The following is a 6,105-nucleotide window of genomic DNA, read 5'->3' on the forward strand; positions in this document are numbered from 1 at the left end:
GAATGTGTTGGTTTTAATTTGCTGAAATTAACCATTAAGACATTTTGTAGAGGTATTCATTCGGTTCTATTAATCTGCATGTGCCAAATTCATATTTTCTCCACAAATGCAAAAGAGAAACCCTTTGCTAGGGGGATCAAAGTGCTACGCTGACAGTAACACTTCTCTTCTCCTTGAAAATTAAAAATTCTTCCCTTTTTTTCATTGGAAAAAAGGATACCTGTTACTGTATTGCAAGGGTATTTTGACATTTCAAAAGCGGTTTTGTATTGAAAGATACCTATTTACTTTATTTAAATGCTTTTTATGTTTGTAACAGCGTAAAAAATGACAATATTAATGTGATAATGAAATACATAACAATATGATCATGATTTTTTTTTACTACTACTAACATTTACTGAATGAATACTAACTAAAGTAATGGAAACATTAATGATTATTTTAAATGAGTTATATGAACCAAAGTTGATCAAATTAAATAAATATTAGGTAATTTCATTTTCCATGGTATTGTAATTTGCTCCGATTCAACTATCAAACTTCATCTTAGCTCATTTTAAAATTTTCGTCCAGAGGTCCTGCAAAATATTCACTGTATTTCTCGTACGTGTTGTGACACCAATCACTCTGCACAGTCAGGAGTTCCATTTTTGGCAAAGCTGATCGTTTTCCTGTTGCAAGTGTTCCAGCGCTTTTCCTTCTTTGGGGGTCGTCGCCCGCTGCCTCTCCCGTACAGGGCAGACGCCTCGTTGTTGAGTTCGCGGTTCCGCTCCTTCTGGAGGCGCTCGTCTCGAAGGTATTTTTTTCGTGTGTCTGTGTCGTATCCTTTCTGCCGGAACAAGGCGAAGTGGCCCCCAAGGAGCTTCGCGAGTCCGAAGGCGTTGGTCGGAATTCTCCCAAACATCACACAAACTCTGAAAAGAAAAGGCAGCCTCTAAGATCGACTTTCATCGATAAATTTGACTACAAATTCCCTTCTCCCACAATATTTGATGAAATAAATAAAATAATAATAATAATGATAATAATAAGGATAATAATAATGATAATTAATTAATTAATTGATAACACGCTAAATTAAAATTACCGAAAACCCTGGTCATTATAAGACACGTCCGATGAGAAACTGCTACGTTGTTTTCCGCTGAAGTCCAGGCAAGCATCCAGGCTATCGCGGGAGTCGTCAGGCCATAGACTTGCTGCTCCAAGTCCAGGTCCCCAAAAACCGCCTGGCGTCTAAGTCTTCCCCGAAAATGGGTCTGAATGTCTCCGGAAGAATAGAGTCCACCCTATCTTTCAAGATCCCGATTCCCTCTTGGCGCGACACCGCCGAAGCGGGAAGCGTCTGTTGACTCGTAGTAAGCCATAATGCAGCGCCCGAAGATTAGTCGACTGTATGTTGATGCTTAGGCACAAAATTTTCTTTGATAGTACGCTAGTCAAGTGCAGCCTCTCAAAGTCAAGAGAACAAGTGAAGAATCGCTCCCGAAAAACGCAAGTATATATGTCGTGAATTGTGGACAAGAAAATACCTGTTTCACGTTCCCCTATTCATTCAGATCAACAAACGTTTTTTTCGAATACGACCTGTTGTTTTTTGACCCACCATGGGTGGGCGCAATATCCCAACAAATATTTGTTTTCATTTTTATGATTATCATCAGCATTACCATTTGCATTACCATAATCATTATTATTGCTATCAAAATGGTTGCCTTATCATTATCATTTCCTCTCTACCGTAATTACCATGAACCCTTAGCGGCTTGAGATGAGCTCAGAGGAAAAGAATGGATTCTGTTTCATGACGCACTGCCTGCCTGTTGCCCTGATGGGGCTTGCTATCATTGTCATCATAATTATGATTACTGGGCATTTCTGTCATTAATGCATTTTTGTTGTTAATCTTAGCACTAGTAGTTGTAGTATAGTTTTTGTAGTATTTCCTTGGTTTTTCTTTTGTGGTATTACCATCATCAATATATCATCATCATCATCATCATCACATCATCATCATCACCATCATCATCATCATCATCATCATCATCATCATCATTATCATCATCATCACCATCATCATCATCATCATCATCATCATCATTACCATCATTTTATTATCATTATTATGAAAACCATCATTTTATAATTATATCAATGTTATACTGTCTATCTTTATCTTAATTTCTATTACTTTTATTTTAATACTATTATATTATCATCACTATCATTATTTTAATTATTATCATTAATGTTATTATTATTATCATTATCATTTTTATTAGCATCATTACTAAAACCATTATCTTATTGTTATTATTGCTGTTATTATCCCTTTATCATTTATCATTACCATCATCGCTTTTATTATAATTATTACCACCATTTTAGTTATAATTATTATTATTTTTATTATCCTTATTATTATTGTTGTTGTTACTACTATTATTATTGCTATTACTTCCATTATTACACTCTTTAATTTTTATCATTGCTACATCATTATTTTCATCATTATCAATACCATCATCATTATCATTATTATTGTTATTATCATATCATTATCATCATTACCATCATAAACTTTTTTTATAATTATTATCACCACCCATTTTAGTTTTTTATTATTATCATTATATATATATTATTATTATTATTTTATCCTTATCCTTATCATTATTATTATTGTTGCTACTATTACTATTACTTCCATCATTACTATCTTTTTGCTATTTTTATTATTGCTATATCATTATTTTCATCATTATCAATACCCCGCCGAAAATTTTCATCACCCTCCGTCCAGTAAGGCCTACGTTCAGCTCTCGGATAATGAACGTTTTGTGCGAAAGAAAATGGGGTTAACAGGGATGTTTAAGAATTAAACAAATTTACTATTTATCATCATCAATGTTGTAGTTGCTGATGTTGGTGCTGATGTTAATGTCTTATTGTCATTATTATTTTAGTTATTTCATCTTTTTTTTTCTCATTAATTCCCGATAATCACTATTTAACTACTAATGATGATAGTTATTGTTACTAACTGTCATGAAAACTGCCATCCTTTTAAATATCAATTATGTCTATTGGTAATAGTATCATTACTTTATCAGTGTTACCAGTCACCATAGTCCACTATCATATCACAATAATCATAATCATCGTTGTAATATCCTCATTATCATTTTTGGCTTTATGACCTTACTCACAATTAGCAGCAGCATCTCAATTATTACTATATAAAAATATATATAAAATTATATATATATATATATATATATTAAAATATATATATAATACATATACATGCACATATGCATATGTATATAAATAGTTTAGATAAAACGATATAGGCTTTGGAGGGAACTTGACGCCCTCTTAAGTATGCAATATAACACTAATATTTGTTGAGTTTGTGCGGTCCATGGTATAGCTCTGGCATTTTTCCTTTTCGTTTTTCATAACGTCATTTTTTAATTCAGTACGTCAAAAGACTGAATGCAGGCGATGAAATACATTCCCAGTGTTGACAATGAACTGGTATTTGAAACAAATATGATTATGTGTGTGTATACACACACACACACGTGTGCGTGTGTGTGTGTGTGTGTTTTATATATATTATATATATATATATATATATATATTATATATATGTGTGTGTGTGTGTGTTGTGTGTGTGTGTGTGTGTGTGTGTGTTGTGTGTATGTGTGTGTGTGTGTGGGTGTGAGTGTGTGAGTGTGTGTGAGAGTTGTGTGTGTGTGTGTGTGTTGTGTGTGTGTGTGTGTGTATTATAAATATAAATATTATATATATTATATATGTATATATATATGTACATATATTGTATATATAAATATTTTATATTATATAAAACACACACACACAACACACACACACACACACACACACACACACACCCATATATATAATCCCATATTTATATATATATATATATATATATATATATATATATATATATATTCATTTGTGTATATACGTATACACACACACACACACACTTTATATATATGTGTGTATATATGTATGTATGTGTGTATATATATTTTATATATATATATATATAATATTATATATATATATATATTACAAAACATATTATGTGTGTGTGTACATAATATTAGCGTATGATATTTCTGCACCACTTTCCCATGATAATTTCTTCCATTATCATCATTATCATTTTAGTGTTATGTTTATCATTATCATCATTACCATTTTAGTAATATAATTATCATTATCATCATTACAGTTACTGACATCCTAAAACACACTTTAGCATCAGTATCACTATCATAACCATTCCATCATTCCCTCTCCCCTAGCTGTAGCTGTGGTTTCGGGTCTGGTATCATTCACATTTTTTACTACCATCATTATTAGTTTTACTCATTATCAGTATGAATATTGTATCTTAATCTATAACTTTATAAATGATGTTGTGGCATATATTTGTATGTTTCTCATTATTGCGTTATCGTCCTTATAATCATGTCTTACCATTGCAATTATCGTTATTGATGCTTGACTTATTATAAAAATTATGCACATCGTCATTTTCATTCTCATAAGATTATCACACAGTGATTGATATAGTAACATCAAGTTGTAAAAAAAAAAGACATTGTATGCTTTATTTAAGTTGATTCAAAGCAAACATTTTTACATGCTATAGTATAGGTTAAACACCAATATCTATATCATTTTAGTACCTCAAACCACTGTCAATATCTGCATAAAATTTCATCAGCCTGCATTCATTCAAAATAATGCACTGATTTCTGAGGAAAAACGTTTAGAACGAAATGTAAAAAAGAATTATACAGAGCTTTTCGACAACGGAAACTGTACGGGTATGAACTCTGTCCCTGTATGCTTAAGGCTCACTTCCTATATTCACAAACATAAAAAACGCACACACACCCACACATACACCCCATCCTAACACACACACGCACGCACACCACGCACGCACACAAGACCGCACGCACTCACGCACGCACGCACGCACCCACGCACGCAACCCACGCACACACACACACACACACACACACACACACACACACAAATACACGTACCCACATACACAGACAGATTCTGATAAATATGATGTGGCTCTAGAGTGTAGACCCATCATATATGCATAAATACTGCTGCACTCTTTTTCTAGTATTTCATGCTTTAGGTGGGTTTTAACATTGCTCAGGATAAGGTCGTGCCGGAGAACTGTGATATAATATAAGGGTTACATTCCCGTGATAGAAACAGCCACTCTTTTCTCTAATATTCCCAATTTCCCTTCAAAATATACTGTAATCTCCTCCAACTAATAATAGTAATAATGATGATGTAATAAAGTTAATGATACGCATACATAAATATACAGTCTCAAATGTACGAGCGTGTGTGCTTGTGAATGTGCATGTGTGCTTGTCCCTTTGTTGATATATACAGACACACACACCTGAGTATATGTGAGTGGAGTATATTTATCTACACAAGTTATGTCAGCATTTCAGCTATCCTTTGATGAATGTGTTTGGGTTTTAATTTGCTGAAATTAACCATTAAGACATTTTGTAGAGGTATTCATTCCGGTTCTTTTAATCTGACATGTGCCAAATTCACATTTTCTCCCACAAATGCAAAAGAGAAACCCTTTGCTAGTGGGATCAAAGTGCTACGCTGACAGTAACACTTCTCTTCTCCTTGAAAATAAAAATTCTTCCCTTTTTTTATTGGAAAACAGGATACCTGTTACTGTATTGCAAGGGTATTTTGACATTTCAACGCGGTTTTGTATTGAAAGATACTCTATGTACTTTATTTAAATGGGGTTTTTATGTTTGTAACAGCGTAGAAAAAGACAATATTAATGATGATAAATGAAATACATAACAATATGATCATGATTTTTTCTTACTACTACTAACATTTACTGAATGAATACTAACTAAAGTAATGGAAACATTAATGATTATTTAAGTGAGGATATGAACAATGTTGATCAAAATTAAATAATATTAGGTAATTACATTATTCCATGGTATTGTAATTTTTCTCCGATTCAACTATCAAACT

The sequence above is a fragment of the Penaeus monodon genome, unplaced genomic scaffold (genome assembly GCF_015228065.2).
Source record: "Penaeus monodon isolate SGIC_2016 unplaced genomic scaffold, NSTDA_Pmon_1 PmonScaffold_4384, whole genome shotgun sequence".
NCBI lineage: Eukaryota > Metazoa > Arthropoda > Malacostraca > Decapoda > Penaeidae > Penaeus > Penaeus monodon.